This window comes from Parasteatoda tepidariorum, chromosome 2, assembly GCF_982258835.1.
Source record: "Parasteatoda tepidariorum strain Cologne lab strain chromosome 2, Ptep-v5.0, whole genome shotgun sequence".
Classification (NCBI taxonomy): domain Eukaryota; kingdom Metazoa; phylum Arthropoda; class Arachnida; order Araneae; family Theridiidae; genus Parasteatoda; species Parasteatoda tepidariorum.
This window is the reverse complement of record NC_141756.1, coordinates 110,609,400-110,630,520: the sequence shown is the minus strand read 5'-3', so window position 1 is coordinate 110,630,520 and position 21,121 is coordinate 110,609,400.

Here is a 21,121-nt window from a genome sequence, read left to right as displayed (position 1 = left end):
CAAGCATTTATGGGAGAAGTAATTAACACTTACGTGCACGCATCGAAAACTTGGGTCTCAATTGGTAATAGGTCCAGTAGCGGCTAAAAAGGGGAATTCTCGGTTTTCATGCTGGTTGGTTACTATTTGAAATTTTTAGATAAACCTAAGGAGCTGCTCATAAAAGATGTTACGCCCGTGAAATTATATTACTTTGCTAAAAGACGGAGAGTTATCACGTGAGATATTTCAAATTTTTATTAATATCAAAATATTGAAAATAAGTAAATTAAACGTTATGTTTTTCTTCTTTTTTATTTAAAAAAGTGCAGATTTAAATATTATAATTGCTATGCTCTCACGTTTTTGAAAAATGAAATTTGTAATATGATCTATAACATGTGTTTTGTTTTTGAGCTTCTATCGTAAGTTTATATAATAAAGCATGTCACGTGACAAGGAGAGTGTGACTATCTGACAGAAGGAAGTGTGACGTCACTTCCGGACGGTCTTTATTTAAAAACCGTGCTTAATTTAAACATGCTTAAATGTAAGAGATTAAGTCTCTTCACTAGCAAATATTATAGCGCAAAAATTATTTTTATAAGTACTTTTTGTGCTGTAATTTTTAAAGATTGTTGAATATTGTAGTTTAACTAACTTAAGTAATATTACTGAATATTATAAAATATAATAAGAAATGGCCATTATTATTACTTAAAAATATTTACTGAAGGTAAACCTCTTAATAATTTAATAGTCTTCTCAATACTAAATTTTTTTTCATTGCATAAGTCTTAGCAAGACGCAGTACAAAATATACAGTGTTATGTCACACGAGTACAATTTTACAAATACGAGTCTATACACAATATTCCGAGGGTCTCGCGTTGCACTTGCGCAGAGAAAACTAGTAGCTGTTTTTGTTATAAAATATTTCAAGAGGGATGTCACAGAATTTTTTTGTAAGCATTTTTTAATAACATTTCGATCGCGATATTGCAGAAGCACATTTGTTATCACTTTCAGAATTTTGTTATGGTTTCTTCCTAATTATTATCCATTTGTTACATTTCTGTGATTTTGTGTCGGGTACTGTCTAAGATTAGGCCAGTGCTGCCAAAACCATGCAGCATCGCATGACTTGACAATGCGTCAACACTGGTCAAAAAAGATGAAAGAAGTCAATTTCAAACATGAACCGAAAAGACAAGACTAAAAAATTGTCGGCATTTTTCTGCTTCATTACTTGTCAAGAAGATTTATTTTACATTTAGTTTTACTCCTTTTTACATTTATAAAAATTTTTCTATAATAATTCAGCATTTACGTGTGGGGGAGAGGGGGCACGTGTGAACAAATTTTTTTATTTCTTCATTTCTCAAAAATTATCATCCATTTCTCACAGTAAAGAAGTCCATATGTTTAAATAGTCTTTTCTTTGTCTTATAGAATTTTGAGATTTTTCAATAAAATATTTCTTTACTTTATGATATTTTAGAAAAATGACTTCAATTGTTCACATGTGCCCCAATTGGGGGCACATGTGAACATGCCTGGGGCACATATGAACAAGATTAAAAACACAAAGCAATTATCATATTTCAAAGAAAAAATTCTTTAATATAACACATATAGATACGCATTATACTGAAGGAGTTGTAGCTTACTAAGTAAATTTAAATTGTACAACAGTACTGTCAATAAGAAAATAATTTTTCAGCTGTACAATAATTTTTCCGCTGTTGGGTTTTTCGCAACTTCATGTTCCTCAGGAGTTGTAATGGGTCTTTTTCTTTCTTCTCTAATACTCTTTCATGCTTTTTTTTTCTTTTTTTTTATCTTTTCATTTGTAGCTTTAGCAATTCTATCTTTCTCAGGTGCATCAGTTAATATGCGTGATGCGCGATCAACCATTTAATAAAAAAAAAATTTTAAAGAAAAAATCAATAAATTAATTATGGAAAATTGAATAATAATAATTTTAAATGCATACATATTTTTTAAACTTATTATATCATGAGGATAATAATCGTAATACTACGTAGGGGCACATGTGAACTGTTCAGATCTGCCCCAGATGTTTTGTTCACAAGTGCCCCATCATCCTTCTTAAACCTAACTTGAAAAATAAAGAATTTTTAATTGTGCAAAAAAAAAAAAAATAGTCATAAACTTACCTGAATGTTCATATAATGGTCTGCAATAGTTAATTTTAGTTTATTAGTTGATTTATACTATGCTTTCACTTGAAGAAGCGAGTGATTATAATATATACAACACCAGCTGATACAAAGAAATTGTCAGAATAGAGCAACAAAATGTCTCATTGTTCTGAAAGTTTTGCAGAGAGGTAGGACTAGTACTGCCATCAATTGAAAACTTTTCAAGATTTTTTATTTCAAATCATATTGGTAAAACATACATGTTCACATGTGCCCCCCTCTCCCCTACTTCTTTTTTCCTACTTGAGAATTCTAACTTCTGAAGATCTGTTATTACCATCAATAACTCAAGAATTTTAACCAAGAATCTCAAATCTTTCAATAATTTAATTTGATGACCTCGTAGGTGTATCCACATTATATAAAAATTTCTCTTTAATACTATAAATAGTTGTATACGTACTAAGACTTTCACAAGTAATGTTTAATCAATTCCTAAAGAGCAAATGTTTTTCAGTTTGAAATCTGAAATAGTAAATGCGTTTTATTGAATACATTATCATAGTTAGCCACACAGCCCAATGTGGGCCAATGCCTTCCTCTGAAGATTTTTCTATAACTACTTCCGATTTATCTTCGATCTCCAATTCTTTTCATTAATTTCAAGAAAATCAGACTTCATTGATTCAGCTCATATCAACCTTCCCCGCTTTCTTGTTCCAGTGGGTCTAAAAAGTAGTATCTTTTTTATTGTATTCTATTGCCATCACTCATTCGAATCACGTGGGCCATCCAAGTCATTCTATTTATTTTTATGTACTTAATAATATCGGGTTGTTTATAAATCTTGCACCGTTTAAAGTTAAATCTCCTTCTCCAGTTATTGTTTTCACTTACACCACCAAGTATGCACCTCAAAATCTTTCTCTCAAATATTGCGATATAATTTTCCTCCAGTTTTGTCACTGTCCAAGCTTCAGAAGCGTATGTCAAGATTGGCCTGACAAGAGTTTTGTAGATTAAGAACTTAGTTTTTCTAGAAAGAAACCTAGATTTAATACAAACTTATGTATCCTCTTATTGAATACATAAACCTGTTCATTTTTAAACTGCAAAAACTTTTTTTTTTTGACGTCTTACTCATTCAAGTGTGTTAAACGATAAAAAAAATCAAAACAACTTCAAAAGAAATTATTTAAAAGCATTAATACATAGTTACTTTCTGTAAGAAGTAATTTTATGGCTCTTAATTTTTTTTAGTTTTGTTTTACATTAAAACTTACTTTTTTGCAACACTTCACAAATACTTAAACTACGGCGAGTTTAAATTTGCTTCTTCCGCAGTTCCAGACTGTAATTCGCTATGGCAAAAAAAAAATAATAATAATTCGCCAGCAACAGCCTAATTACAAGTGTTTAGTTGCATTATCACGGCCAATACAGAATTATGAAAAAAAAGGGCAGACAGTGCCAGCATTTTTTTTCTCTTTATATTTTTGACGTAACCTTCGCATGCAATACCTGGCTTTTCTCTTTGTCACTATAAAATTCCAGGAATCACGATAGCAATACCGGACGCAACCTGTTAGGATGCGTGTGCAACATGTAAAACAAGGAAGGAAATAAGTTATTTTCGTCTCTAAGTGTGTATTATGGGGGGAGGGACATTTTATTCCCCTTGTATCATTTTTGTACGTGTGCTTCTTTAATGTGACGTCACCGGCACTTCCCTCTTCCCCCTATCGGGGGAGCCTTTTTGGGATAAAGTGACCACTTTAGGCTACGTGACCAGAGTGACGGAGCATTCCATTAATGGCTCTAATGCGTTTCAGAACGCAGTCTCGACCATCCACTCTTTCCAACAGGAAAAAGAAACCTTCGCCACACGTCTCATTTCAAATTACACTTTTTTTTTTTTTTTTGAAATAAAATATTCTTCTTAAAATGAAATGAAAAATTGTGTGGTTTGATTTACTGAAACATGATTTTTTTTTTTAAATCTCGAATAGAAGATATTTAAAAAGTATTCAGTTACTAAAACTAATACTCCAACATGAGACTTTTTTCAATTTATCAATTAAGTATTCCATGGGTCAAAAACAATAAACCTAATAAAAAAATGCGATGCAAAATGGAAGCTATTCATATTGCATACAGCAAGCGGACTTTTGAAGAAAAATAAGTGTAAAATAATTTTTAATAATTTTTTTCAATAATTATGAAAATGAATTATCTCTGGTTTTTTCTTACTATGATGCATTGGCAGTGCCTACTCCTGGTGAACGAACTATACTTCAAAATCTTTTAGCCCTTTTATTTTAATCTGGTGAATATATCTGGGAGGGGTAATATATATTCTTCAAAGCATCTGATCAAAACTGTAGTTTAGAGTCGTAGTGGCTCAGGGTATGGAACGCTCGCCTGTCAAAGAGGTAAACCATGCTCGAATCCCAGCGATGACTGGTCAATTCAAATTTTGCGTCCGGCTCGCATCGATGACAGTGATAACACAAAATATCGTCAGTGGTAATCGGAATTAGGGTTAAATTCCCCGTCATGATTTCCTCTTCGTGTAACTCAAATGCGGATTAGTTCCATCAAAAAATTATTGTTTTCAGGTGACATGAAATTGCAAAAAGAATTTTTTTCATGGTTATCTTTATTTGTGAGAGTTCAGAAATGGCCAATTGAATTATAATTCTGGGAAAATGTAAAGTTCTAATAAGGAATGTAATTCTAAGTAAGGAACCGCAGTTAAATTACAAGCTCATCGGACTACGAAATCAGACTCAGAAACGTACTTTCGTTGAATAAACATACAATTTTTTCGACGGATTCAGATTTTCGACCCTCAAAATATAGGGGTTAGCCGCAATCTAGAAAATATAGTCCCAATAATTTGGTCAGGAAAGTGCTCCGAAGTTTGTCCCTTTAATTTTAAATTTGGTTTTTGCGTTATTCGCTATATCTCGAGTACTTCTTGAGCGAATTAAAAACTTTTTGCACATAATTATGAAATTTGTTTATCCAAAGGTAATTCCACCCATCAAAAAAAAAAAAAAAAACTTTTGGTAATTATAATAACTGACTTCTTGGAAATTCAATTTCTCAGAAACTATTCAACCGATTTTGCTCAAATTTTGTATTTTACCTTGTAAAATTATATTCTTGAAAATGATGCAAAAAATTATGTACCTTACAGCTCAAAATTTTTTACGATCATTCTTTAATAAACTAAGAAAAAAATCAATATTTACTGAAAGTTATTTTTTAAATAGAATTCTCTTTGGATAAACGAATTTAATAATCGTTTGCAAAAATTTCTAGATTCGCTTAAAAAGTTCGAGATATAGCTAAATACGCAATAAACGAAATCAACATTAAGGGGTTCAAACACTGAAGCGCTCTCTAGCCTATTTTAATTTTATAGCCGTCGTTGAACAGCCGACCCAATTTTTGGGTCTACGACTACTAATGTTCAACTCCGTAGTTTTGTCATTTTGATCCCAATCCAGGAAACAAGGGAACTCCTGGATCGCTTTCGTGGAGGACTTTTGATGGAACCAACCCGCATTTCCGATGCATGGAGAAGAGATGACCACGAGTTCTCCCACGGTTACGGCAAGAGGACTAGAACCGATGATCCATCTACTACTGAGAATATTTCACGTCAGCAGTGTGGCTGGTGCAAGCCGGATGCGGAATTCGTATCGACCAACCATCGCTGAAATTCAAACCCAGAGCTCTATCCTCTGAGCCATCATGACTCTAACTAGCATATTTGAGGTCACCTAAGATTGAGTCCTAGAGCGTCTTAGAGCGAGTATGATCAGATCATTAGATCAAAAGTTATTCAGGGTGGCCCGTCATTTATTTTGCGCACTATTCGCCTGAGCAAGAAAAATTTTCAACCTATTTTCAGCGTTACTTCTACATTCTGACATTCATCTTAAGAGCTACAAAATGGAAACTAAACACTCACTGTGCAGAAGAATGTCAGAATTCTGCAAGGGTTGGAAGTAGCGCGCTACAAATAGTAAATCTACTGTAGTCGCTATTTTTTTTTCATAGGTAGGTACTTTATTTACGTCGCACTAAAGCTGCACAACGGGCTATTGGCGACGATCTGGGAAACATCTCTGAGGATGACATGCCATAGCAATTTTGATCATCTGCAGAGGGGATGGCTCTCCTGCGTTTATAGCCCAACGACCTGCTCACGACGTTGAGCACTTTGCGCTAAAACAGTTTAACGAGAACCGATACTGCGCACCCTCGGTCCGTACGGAGGCTAATCAAAGTAGTCATCCACCAGCTAACTGACCGCAGACAGTGATGCTTGATTTCGGTGTTCTACTGGGAACCGTGTCTTTACGATCAGTCCAATGTGGGACACTTTTTTTCGTATTTTGCAGTATAGTGTACTTGTATTTTAATAAAATATAGTGTAGGGAGTTGTGCGATACATAAAAACAATAGTTTGTAGCGATTCCTGGCGACTACTTATAACGTTAGTTTTGAAAAGAAAAGCGCTTCTAACGAAACTAATTTGATGGGAACAGATCTTCGCGGGTTTCGTCAGTGGATGCAATGAAAATGCAGGGCTTATGAAGATGGCTACAGCTGAACATTAGCAGAAATTACGTATTTTAAAATCACGTAGATGTAATATTTAAGTTAGTTATTATGTAAGTTAGCTGTCAGTCATTTCAATGGATGAGAACGTATTTTCGATGCACTTAATTTCTTAGAGGAAATAAAAGAGATTTAAACAAATAAAAAAGTTACAAGCATTTGATAATTTCCCCTAATTAAATATTTGCAATCGAAAGTTGAAGGTTTAATGAACAAATTCGAAAAAAAGTTCTTAAAATGTTGAACCAATTTTTACAGTTTTATTTAAAACCGAATCCTAAATAACTGATTGTTTAAAAAAAATTCTATGTCTAATTGTCTAAATTTTTTTTTCCAGTTTGAACTGTAGGTTAGAATTTGCGATTCTTAATTAAAACAATAAGAACAAAAATAACGTTCAAATGATGAAATTCTCTTTTATTCACAACTCAACAGAAGTATTTATGGGATCCCATATCTCAAAAATAAACTCACCCACTTAATGCATAACAAAATTAAAAGTGAAAAAAAGAATTCTAAAAAAATTATCCAACAGCAGCGGTCACCATAACAACGCATGCAATGACGACGCATGCACACTGTTTACTATTACTCTTAAACACAGTTGAAAAATGTGATGACGTCCAAATAAGGTGCGCACGCCATCAAACCCATAACAACGCCCATTTCGCCAATGGGTAGAAAACGTAAGCTAGTTATAGAACTTTTTTAACAAATAAGAATTGATCAATGCTTCAACTTTCTTAAATCTCCCATTCAGAAGAATAAAATCTAAGAAGAAAAAAAATCAATCCAGTCTAAGCTAGAGCTGGCAAGTTTTTGTCAAGCATCAAATTTTGATCGTTTAGATAAAATTACAACTTATGGAATATATGTGGAATGTATATATATGAGAAATATATATGTGGAATATACATCATATATGGAATATATTTATCATGTATCGAAATGAAAAATCTGCTGATCTACGGTTGTTAAGTTACTTTAATGAAAACTTTCGAACAATATCAACCTTTTATATAAGAGTACAAATTAATACAGAATACAAGGTCATATAAAATACAGGATACAAGGTAATATGAAACAGTTTTTAAAAAAAAAAATTTGAAAAGCAGATTATTCCTTCGATACATAAAAAAATTTAGTACGTTTATTTACCAGTCTCTTGTGAATATGAGAGTTCTCAAATAAAATGAAATTAAAAACTTTGTTAAAAAAACTGCGATTTATAATTTAAGTTAATGTTAATTATGTATTAACATTAATCATAATCAGATATGCATACCTTTGCACATGTTAAAATATGCTACAGTCAAACCCCGCTATAGTGAACACGGTTTATTGTGAACTCCCGGATATAGTGAACGAAATGTTAGGTCCCGTGCCTTACTATACTCATAAAATATTTTTTGTGGATATAGTGAACCAAAATAAGAGAGGAAATTGGTATTTCTGAACTATTTTTCTGTCTTCAATTGATTTTTTTCCTTCATTTCCTTTACTTTTTCCCTCTAAATAAAGGTCACCCCTAACTTTTTCGTACGCAAGACGAAGAGTAATAAAAAATAAAAGTTAACACAATTTTTGTTACTACATATTGACTTTTAATCATTTTTGTATTTCTTTTTATTGATCATTTATTTAAATAATGTGTAACAAAAGGGAGCGGTTCAGAAAAATTAGTTAAATTTGTTCGCAGTACGGATAGAGTGAAGTTTCGGCTATAGTGAACCAAAATTTCGGTCCCTTGAAGGTTCACTATAGCGGGGTTTGACTCACCACATAAAATATGATTTTGTGAAAAATCATTCTAGTTTTTTGAGGTTTTTAACCAGATTCCATGTGTGATAATTTTCCTGAATATTTGAACAAAACAACAGATTTCATGGTTTTAATGCGCTATTTTTAATACGTCTTCATAAATTTTAATTCTGTTATATAAGAGTTTAAATTAAAATATTAAATAAATTTTAGCTAAAATGTTCCATGATAATGAATACATTTATCTTGCGCATTGAAAGTACTTCAAGATCCTCCTACTAACTCAATATACTCCAAATCAATTTTTTTTTTCAATAAAGCTAAATGAAGTTAAACACCATACTTTATTTAGTTGTAAACTAAACCTAATGTTCAATAATTGTTTGAAAAATATTCCAACACCCTATCGTAAGTATATTTTTATCAGTTTGTACTTTTCCTATTTTTAGTAGTTTCATAAGATGTAATGCCGTATGCCCTGAAAGTTCTTCAATCTATTGATGGAAAATTGATGGTAGAGATCATCACGTGACAGGTATCACGTTCAAGCGAGAAACATCGTGATCTCCTCGAATTTTTCCTTCTGTTCCTCTTCCGTCATTTGCAATATTAAACACTTCAATAACGATATATTTCTTTGGCGATTGAAGTGTTATCACTAAGTTAAGTTGGCTTTAAATAATTTTTGCTTCACTTTTAAAAATGCATGATGCAAAAAATAATGTTCAGAACTATAATTTTTCATTCCATATATGTTTAACACTAAACATACTAACACTTATTGAATGTATGAAATACGGATGTTAGGAAGGAAATAAACTAAAAAACTTCATTGTAATTAAATAAAATTGTATATTGCCAATTTTTATGTATTACAAACACAAAGAATAAGAATTTTTAATTCGTTGTTCAATGCATTTTTTACATATACAGGGTGTTTCCATTGGACATTTTCCGCAAACATATTTCTTCTAATTATTATTATTTCTATAATTCTTATAATTATTTTTATAATTATTAAATTAATATTATTTATTTTAAGAACTTGTGCTGTCTTGATTGTTTAGACATTTTTCTGGGTAAAAACTAACAGTTAGTTAGAAATGAAATAAAGCTATCAAAATGAAATATAAGCTACTTGCTAAACCATTTAATTTTTGTCACTTTTTCTGACACAAAAATGCCAATCTAAAATTTTAGGTACTTTCTTGAAATTTGAATTCACAGTTATTCTGATTGAACTCACTACGCAACAGTCTTTGAAGAAATGTGCAACTCATCGAATGCTATACGTGAACAAGCATTGCATCGTCATTTCTGATCCGATGACCTTATAAAGCAATTAAATTGTTCTCCCGGTCAAATGACCGGTTGTGGTAGAAATAGGTATACGACAAGTATTATTCGAAACAAGCAAAATACCAAAAAGAAAATCGAATATTAACTATACATAATTGTTCGAAAAAGTCATGAAGCCATGTTCAAAAACGATAAGACGATAAGCGCATTTTCGATGCAAAAGTTCTTAAACGGTCACTTGACCGGTTTAAGTATGTTTAGTGTTAATTTAGTGTTAATTTAGTGTTAATTTAGTGTAAATTTAGTGTTAATTTAGTGTTAATTTAGTGTTAATTTAGTGTTAATTTAGTGTTAATTTAGTGTTAATTTAGTGTTAATTTAGTGTTAATTTAGTGTTAATTTAGTGTTTATTGTTTAGTCAATTTTTTCAAACTATACAAAGAAATTATTTAAAATAAAAAAGGTATATATAAAAATGAAATATATTTTTAAGAAAATCTCAATTACAGATTTTATTTCGAAAAGTAGGGTGCACTTCACCCTGCCTCATGCGTTTGAAAATTTAAAAAGACAAAGTATGTATAACTTTTCAAAACAATGCAATTTAAAAAATTTGTACATCTACGTTGATATTTCATTTTCTTCTTATTCTTCTAATCTGAATGAGGTTAGATCCATGAGCAGTAGTCAGTATAACTACATTATTTTTGTAGTAAACTACAACTAGTTTATTACAAATTCAGTTAACTGTAACTGCAATTATTTTTTTAATGTAGTGTCTACGAACTACTTTCGCAATGTTGTCACTACTTCACTACTGCTAGGAGACTACCTTTCCTGGAGAATTTAACACCCTTGTTTGAAATCATTTTGAATGGAAAAAAATTAGCTTATTTAAACAAAGTATTTAGAAATGCTCTTTTACGTTTCATGAGCCAGTTTGTTATTCTAAACCATTTTGTTTAATTTGTTCTTTAAATTCTAATTTTTATGCCTTTCTCAACAGTGAGTATTTAAGAAATGCTGGAAAAGTTTCAAATATTTGCAGTTTTTTACGTGTTTAAAGCTTTTTTATTTACTCTAATTTAATTATCTACTTCATTTTGAGTTTACCACTACCAATGTAATTTTGAACCCATTCCAGAAGACAAGGGGAACTACTGAATCACGTATTGGGAGAAATCTGTCTTTATGAAGAACTTTTTGGTGGAACTAACCCGCATCTAAGTTACATAGAGAGGAAAACCTCCAATAGTAAGTTTGACGGTAAGGGGGTTCTAACCCATGATCCGTCTACCACTGAGGATATTTTACGTCAGCAATGTGGTTGGTAACATAAAGCAGGAAGGCGCTGTCAGAAATTCATTAAAATTCAGCAAAACCTATACCAGAAAATACATTTAGGAAACTACATCACTGGTTGTCTAACGTGGCTAATCTATTCACGTGAGCCGTATTGGCTCAGGAGATAGAGCACTCGCCTCCCAATGAGGTCAACCATACTCGAGTGCCAGTGATGGCTGGTTGATACGAATTCCGCACCTGGCTCGCACTGACTACAGTGCTGAAATAATATATCCTCAGAGGTAGACGGATTATGGGTTAGTGTCCCATTGGCGCCAGGCTAATCATGGAAGATTGTCGTGGTTTTCCTATCCATCTAATGTAAATGTTCCATCCGAAAATGGTCCACGAAGGCAAATTTTTCCCAATACTCTATCCAAGAGTCGTGATGGCTCAGGGGATAGATCGTTCACCTTCCGTGAGGTAACCCGGGTTCGAATTTTAGCTGGGACTGGTTGATACGAATTCCGCATCCGGCTTGCACCGACCGCTGTGGTGACGTAAAATATCCTCAGTGGTAGATGGATCATGGGTTAGAGTCCCCTTGCCATCAGGCTAACCATTCGAGGTTCTCCTCTCATGTTACGAAAATGCGGGTTAGTTCCATCAAGAAGTCCTCCTCGAAGGTAAAATTTCTCCCAATACTTGATCCAGGAGTTCCATTGTCTTCTGGTTTGGGTTCAAAATTACAAGTCTACGCAGTTGAACAAAGGTAGTCGTGAACTCAAAATTGAGTTCAACAACGGTTATAAAATCTATTCCCATAATTGTATTAAAAAAATTTTTTAAAAAAATATTTGGAGGAGGATTATAGTTTTTAATAAATTCGATTTTCAAACGCAACGATAATTTGAATTTGACATAAAAGATGATCGAAAATCACAACTTTCTTTCGAAATTTTTAAAGGAGAAGTTAAGATTCAAATTGGATCTTAAGTAATTCCTTTTTCGTAAATTTCGTTACAGATTAAAATTTTCATACTAAATTAAATTTAGAAAAGCGCTCACGAGTTTCACAAAAATATCGATAAGAAAAAATCACCGCTATTGACCCATTACGATGCTCCCATTTTATTATCACAACATAGCAGCGGGATTTACCTACAAAATACTTTTTATGTTGGGTGAATGTTTTTTATGGAGGAAAATAAGGGAATGCGGGTAAATAATATCCCGAGAGCACCAATAACACCCTGATGATGTCATTTACTTCAGGTTTCATCATCGCTTTCGATACGAGTTGAGGTAACATTAACTTCGTTCATTTTTATTTTACATTCGTAGACCCCCCCCCCCCCACACACACACACACTCTGTAAAAGAAAGAGAGAAATTCACATTAAGAAACGATCGTCGAATGCCACCGCATGAAATATTTATATATGGAAGGGAAGTGAAATTTTTGCATTTCCTTTTTTTTCTATGTTATCCCATCACGTGCTGCATTTTTTATTTATTTCAATAAAGTTCAAGAATGTGGAAAATAATATTGTTTCATTTCAAACAGCTTCAATGATGGGGTCAAGTTCGGACACAGAGTCATTATGGTCAGATATCACATGAAGACATCGAGAAATTCAAAAATTCACTTTTGAATTCATTATTTAATTGATTATTTAATTGGAATTAGTTGCTCATTAAAGTTTTGTTTTTATTTGGCTTTTAAGACTACTTATGGTTATTACTATAATAGTCTCGTATCAAATTAAGACGAAGAATTCAAAACCAGACTATACATTCATTACTTAATTGGAATTAATTGCTAATTAAATTGTTATTTTTATTTTGACTATTTTTGGCGATTGCTATAATAATCTCGTATCTCATTAAGACATCGATGGATTCAAAACCATACTCTTGCATTCACTATTTAATTGGAATTAATTGCTAATTAAATTATTTTTATTTGACTTTTAAGACTACTAATACTATGAAAGTCTCATATCACTTTAAAACATCGGGGGATTCAACTCTTGCATTCATTATTTAATTGGAATTAATTGCTAATTAAATTGTTATTTTTATTTGGCTTTAAGGACTACTTTTGGTTATTGCTATAATGATCTCATATCCTGTTAAGATATCAAGGAATTCAAAACCACACTATGCATTCATTATTTAATTAGAATTAGTCGCAAATTAAATTGTTATTTTTATTTAACATTTACGACTACTTTTGGCGATTACTATAATGATCTTATATCCCATTAACAACTCGTGGGATTCAAAAACTCACTCTTGCATTCATCATTTAATTGCTATTTTAATTTTTATTTAACTTTAAAGACTACTTAAAGCGATTACAATAAAGTCTGTGCTATCGCAATGGGCAAAGGGGAAACTTTGTGCTATGAATAGGCGATTATCATCACGATTAATCGATTTATTGGTAATATATCAAATATCCATTCGATTAATCATTATATTTAAATTGATTATTCCTATAATCGATAAACTCCCAGCATTTTTAAAAATAAAGTACTGTCATTTTACATTTCTGTAAACTTAATTTAATATGCAATTAAAATATGGTTTTACATTAGAGTATAATTGATATCTAAAATTGTAGTTTTGTTTAACCATGCATTTTACAATAACTATTATCTACAAATTATGTATTTTAATATCAAAAATAGGAATATACAACACAAAGTCGAAAATATTATTTACATAAAAACGTTTTATTTTTAAAATTGAAAACTTTGTTTTTATGGCAACAAATATTTTTACTGTTCCTACGCTGTAAAACCTGAGAGTACAGAATGATTTTGGTACCGTTTTTTCGTAATTTTATTTTCAATTTTCTAGTAATACATCTTTTTTGATTTTGGATCATTCATTACCGTTCTATTAATTTACTTATAAACTAAACAAATTTGAATTCAAAAAATAAATTTTTGAAAACGAACATTTAACAGCAAAATTAGGATTACAAATTGTGCCATAAAAGTTTGTAATCCATTATAAAAATAAAAAAATATTATAAAGTGTAGATGGCCGAGCATAAAACGAGCATAAACTGATTTCGTAATTTTGATTAGTATGAATTTAATAATTATTGCTGCTGAAAGAATATAATCATGTATTAAAGCTTCTCATATGTTTCATATTATATGTTCCGATTAAATTCATTTTTGCTTCATTTTTCATTTATTCACTAAATTTTAAATTCCCTTTGTAGCATTATCTTCCTGAAATATTCTAACTTTCTAAATTTTTTGAAAAATTTGCATCTTCGTTCGGAAAATGTAACAATATAGTACTTCTTTTAGTTTGATGCTTTTTTTCAAATAATCGTAAATAAATAAAATTTAAGAAAGACACTTTGAAATGTCAAATGTTATGGTATATCAGCTAAAATAAATACTAAAACATAACCTTTAATTACCTCTTCAAAAATACTAAGTATTATTTTATGTTATATATATATTGAAAATTTTTAAAACTTAATTATTAATTCTCACGCTATAATAGAGAAACGAAATTATACATAATATTTTTAGACATTATAGACTTTATAATCATACTGTATAGTCAAAATTTTATTCGTAAGAAAAATTCGGAATCTTTAGACTTTTAAGATTCAAGCCGACGAGATAGGAATCTGAAGTAGTGTCCCACTCAAAACGGTAAAATCGGAATATGAAATCATGTCCCACTCAAGATCGGAATCTGAAAACATGTCCCACTCAAGATCGGAATCTGAAAACATGTCCCACTCAAGATCGGTATCTGAAAACATGTCCCACTCAAGATCGGTATCTGAAAACATGTCCCACTCAAAACAGTAAAATCGGAATCTAAAAACATGTTTCACTCAAAACAAAATCTGAATCTGAAATCATGTCCCACTCAAGATGCAAAATCGGATATCTAATATAATTAGAATTCAAATATGGACGGTGATACAAATAATTTGTTCAAATAAGTGATCATTTTTTTTCTTCAATTTTTACAATTGCAAATAAAAATTGTAAAATCATATTTTTATGTTAACAGCAAAACTAGAAATTTAATGGTTCTATTTTGAAAATACATATGAAAAGTGTTTATCATCGAGCAAATTTAAACGTTAATTGCAGCAATCTATAAAGAAAAAGTCAATTTATAGATAAAGCTAGAAAATCCACTTATTCAAATCATTTTACAAGTGAAAATAATAACAATTAAAAAAAGAATATTCTGTTAAAACTCCATTCTGTTAGTCAAAAAGTTCAATCACGTCTTGATGAGGAGCCTAAATTTACGATAAATAATAATAATAAAAGACCATTTTTGTTGAGAGATTAAAAAATAAAATTTTATGAATGTATGAGGCATATCTAATATAAAAACTGCACACTATGCAGAAGATAAATTAAGTCTTCAATAAATATTTCAGTCTTCATCCATAGCTTTACAAACAATTTTACTTTTTTTAGGAGGGATAATAAACATACAATCTTTAACACAGAATATAGCTAGATTATTATACTTTTTTGATATACATCCCTTATGTTGTGAAAAAAATTATATTTTCAGCGAATTTAGTGAACATGACGAAAATTAACATCATTACCTGACCAAGAAAAAGTCTGATAAATATTTTAAAGCAAACAGAAACATTTGTGAGTTAAAAAAAAAACTATAAAAAGTTTATTAAAGTTTGTCTATAGAAGAAGTATCCTCCCCATCAAATTTTAGTGCTATGGAAGCAAGAAATGGCGCATTTCAAAGAGGGAAACCACTAATTCTTTCTCTCTCAAACCAAGCTGAAATCTGTCTTATATATTTTTTAAAATATTTAAACCTCGTATCAGCGCTATCGTTCCAGACGAAAGGCCAGGGGAGTTCTTTCCATAGAGAGACTATACTTCTCGTGGTGTATAAAAAACGTTTGATTTTATAGATGCAAAGTAAATTATGATTGAGAAAGTTACACAATTTCATAGTGCAAGAGAGGCCAAGTTATTGAAACACAGAGTTCGTTGAAATAGAATATAGATAGCGCTCATATATATTTAACAATAAGGATTCGACTCATACTTTTAAGAAAGTACAGCTTCAAACTATTTAAAAAATCATCCGAGTGGCTTTGAACATTCGCTAATAAATTATTCAGAATAGTGTTAAAATAAAAATAATATATTGTAAATTAAAATACCTGCTTAACGATAGTCCTCACATGAATGTTTGGAGTCTAGTCATCTTGCAAAGTCTAAGTTCAATTGGAAGACGTAAAGAATTAAATTCCTGTCCTTATTGTTCACTTTTGTTTTTAGAAATAAAGTCACATATGTGAGACTCAGTATTTTATGTTTTTACTTCAAGTAGATTCGTCTCTAATTTTTAATGGGATAAGCTTAATATTGTAGAAAACATGACCAACTACCAAACACACATTTCTAAATCAAAAACAAGATTTAAAATTAACAGTACAACGAAATTCTAAGTTGAGCACTCATCACAATCATCTGCTGCGTTTTATATTTATAAAAATACGTAGTTTGCATGATACACAAATTTGTCTAATGTCGTTATCTGGGAGTATATGTTTAAGTTTGAATCATAAAATTTCTTGTAATTCATTTTTCCAAAAAAATCCAGTCCCGTAGTGCACTGATCACAAAGACACGGTTCCGAGTAGAACACCGAAGTCAAGCATCACTGGCTGCGGTCAATAAGCGGGTGGGTGACCACTTTGCGTAGGGATCGAGGACGTGCGGTATGGAACCTCATTAAACTCTTTCACCGTAAAGTGCTCGTCTTACGAGCCGGTCGTTTGGCTACCAAAGCGAGGGAGCCATCCATCTGCTGAGAATCAAAATTGTGATGGAATGTCTTCGGATCATCCTCAGGGTTGTTTCCCAGACCGTCGCCAATAGCCCATTGTGCCGCTCTAGTGCGACATAAATAAAGTACCTACCTACCTATAAAAAAAAATTCAGGGGCCACCCCTGCCCAGCTCTGTGTAGCGTGTAAGCTGGTCTGAATCCCTCTGTGATCATTTCTTTATCGTTGGGCTGTTTTTCTTTGAATTGTGCTATCCGTTCTTCTGCTTAACAAAGATTTTTATGCCGTACTTATGTAATTGAGTACACAAGCTCTTTAAGTTTCTTTATTGATAAAAATATGTATGTGTACCATTATAGAAATAAAGTAAATGAAAGATCTTCAACATTACTTTTGATACATAATTTTCATGTGATCACAAATTCCAATTCATGCTCTTTATTTATTTCTTAAAAAAATAATAAATAATTTTAATATTTGCACATTTATTGAAGAGTTCGAAACAACGAGGTTCGAGGAAGAAGATCGGTGACTCAGAAATTACAAGTTAGAAGAATCACTGAAACAAGGTGGATATGTACTTTATTTAAGTTGCTCTAGAGCGGCAGAATGGGCTATTGGCGACGGTTTGGAAAACATCGATCTGAAGACATGCCATTGCAATTTTGATCCTTTGCAGAGGGGATGGCTCCCCTGCTTTGGTAGCTCGACGACCTGCCCACGTAGTCGAGCACTTTACTGTAGAACAGTTTAACGAGGACCCATACCGCGCACCCACAGTCCCTACGCATGCTGATCAAAGTGGTCACCCACCCGCTTACTGACAGCAGCCACTGGTGCTTGACTTCTGTGTTCTACTGGGAACCGTGTCTTTACGATAAGTCCACTGCGGGACAATGAAACAAGGTGAAAGTGATTCAGAAATAATGGTTTGAGTTTTTATGGTTTGAAAATAAGTAAAAAAAAGTTTTTTTTAGGCCTCATTTTTTCCCCGTTTATTCCAGCCATGACGGTTTTCAGGTTTTACGGCGTTCTCTCCGCTTTTAAACATGTTTTATAATAAGTTATTCACATCCTGTCATATCATTCTATATTTAGATTCAAGTATGCAAGAATTAACAATTTATAATCATCGTTGAACAGCCAACCGAATTTTCAGTTTACGGCTATCAATGTTCCTTGTTAATTTGCGCCTAATCCAGAAGACAAGGGAACTCCTGGATCAAGTACTGGAGAAATGTTGCCTTCATGGAGGTCTTCTCTTGATGGAACTAACCCGCATTTATGTTAAATGGAGAGTAAAACCACGAGAACCTCTCAAGGTTAACCTGACGGAAGGATATTCTAACCCATGATCCGTCTAGCACTGGTGATATTTCACGTCTGCGCACGAGTTGGATACGGAATTCGTATCGACCAGCCATCGCAGGGATTCGAACCCGATTCACCTCATAGGAAGGTGAACCCCCTATCCCTTGAGCGATCGCAGCTTAGAATTACAAATTTAAGTTTTTCCTTTTACTAAAGTGTGACAATGGACCCATTGTAATTACTAACGTTTCCCTTTTTTCATGAGGATCGTAACACATCATCTTTTGTTACTTTCCTAAAGGTAAAAACTCAAGCACACCCATTTCGGAGTGCGTTTTGAAGCTCTGCCAATCTTGAAAAAATGGTGAAATAAAGAGTGATTTCTTTTTCCTGCTTGGCCACTCCGCTATGTCATGCGTAGTTTAGTAAGTAGTGCAGAAATAAAGTAGAGTAGATGCGCAGAGTATAATTGTTGATTATGATTTCCAAATGTTACGTGTCGATCTCATATTTTCTTTTCTTGTTTTATAAAAGTTTTTATAAATTCAAAGAGGACTCTTCAATTTTGCTTGCGGTTCCCAGCAGATCACCGAAGTAAAGCATCACTGGCTACGGTCAGTGTGCGGGTGGGTGACCACTTGGATCAGCTTGCGTAGGGACCGAGAGTGCGCGGTATTGGTCCTCGTTAAACTGTTCTACGGTAAAGTGCTCGACTTCGTGCGCTGGTCGTCGGGCTACCGAAACAGGGGTGCCATCCCCTCTGCAGAGGATCAAAATTGTGATGGCATATCTTCGGATAATCCTCAGGGATGTTTCCCAGACCGTCGCCAATAGCCCATTGTGCAGCTCTAGTGCGACGTAAATGAACAGCAACAATTTCGCTTGCTTGGCATTTTCCACTACGCCATGAGCTGCGTCAGTAGAGAGGGGGGCTTACAAAGAGTTAGAGTGTGTTGGTTCCCTGTAGTTATAATTTTTTTATTTGCATTGTGTCATGCAAGATACTTTCTTTATTTTTTGCAGATAAAATATATTTGAAAATTTAATTCTCATCACAAATAGGAACTTTAGAATCCCTCAGTGAAAGACCCATATGGAAAATCTGACAGTAGTAGCATTTTATTTATGTTCTACTATGGGCTTATAGCGTGTCTACCACTATCATTCCAATTCACTAGAAATGTGAACTTGATTCTATGTTAGGGGTACCTTTTCATAGATGAAGGTTTTCATTGGCAATAACACTCGCCCCACATTGGTGACCTGCGGAACACACAGGCCGCGTCAAACACGCCCACTTCGATTCGAATACGCCTGTCTCGATAGATGATCCAGATTGAACAGTTGACTTGATATTTGTGACTGCGACATTGCCCTCATTACGCTGTGGCTACTCAATCTCGTTCACACACAACATCGACCAGCATACTCTAGTGCTAATGACAACGCAGGAGCGATCATGACTGTGAATTTAATACAGCACTCAAAGCCCGATGATCTTCATACAGCTCTCCCATCTTCTAACGAAATAGCAATGAATTAACCACTGCTATCCGTTCCTCGAATTTTATCACAGATAAAATTCTGGTTGGTGGGGGAGTACTGTACCTTGTCTACCACTACATTTCCAAATGAGTAGGAATTTGGAAATGACCATTTCCAAATGACATGTTAACTTGATTCTATGTTAGAGGTACATTTTCATAGATGACATTGGCAATAACACTCGCCTCACAGGATCTTGAAAGACTATGAATAAGGATGATCCGAAGACATGCCATCAAAATTTTGATCCTCTGCGGAGGGGATGGCTTTCTCGCTTTCGTAACCTCATGACCTGCGCACGAAGTGGAAATACATTTCGGTAGAACAATTTAACGAGAATCACCACGCATCCTCGGTCCCTTCGCACTTAATGAAAATACGCCCGCTTATTCACAGTTGTTGTTGTAGTTCATTTACGTTGCACTAGAGCTGCACAATGGGCTATTGACGACGGTCTGGGAAACATCCCTGAGGATGATCCGAAGACATGCCATCACAATTTTGATTCTCCGCAGAGGGGATGGCTTTCTCGCTTCAGTAGCCCGACGACCTGCACGCGAAGTCGAGCATTTTACGGTAGAACAGTTTAACGAGGACCAATACCGCACACCCTCAGTCCCTACACAGACTGATCCAAGTGGTCACCCACCAGCACACTGACCGCAGCCAGTGATGCTTGACTTCGGTGATCTGCTGGGAACCGTGTCTTAACGATCAGTCCACTGCGGGACTCTTTTGAATAATAAAAACTATATTGTGTGAAATTGTTAAAACATATACAATCGTTGTTGTTGTTTTTCATTTACGTCGCACTAGAGCTGCACAATGGGCTATTGGCGACGGTCTGGGAAATATCCCTGAGGATGATCGAAGACATGCCATTATAATTTTGATCCTCTGCAGAGGGGAGGGCACCCCCGCTTCGGTAGCGCAACGACCTGCACACGAAGTCGAGCACTTTACGGCACTATACAATCGTCTTTGCCTATCTATACTCATTTGATGATTTTTGTATCATAAATTGAAACTATTTAAATGTTGAGTTGCAAGTTTGTCGCCGGAAAAAGAAAGGTGGAAATCTGTGAAAACTCAAATATAATAAAATAAATAAATTTAAAAAAAAAAAAAAAAAAAAAAAAAACAGTACAACGTATACACTGAAAGACATAGGATACAAATATTAAAATTAAAAGCATATAAAATAATTAAAATTACTATTAAAATTGAAAATCTAAAAATTCTTCTAATTTTAAGCTAACACTATTGTTTTTATTCACATGAACATAATTTTGTAAAATTATTCTTTTCCT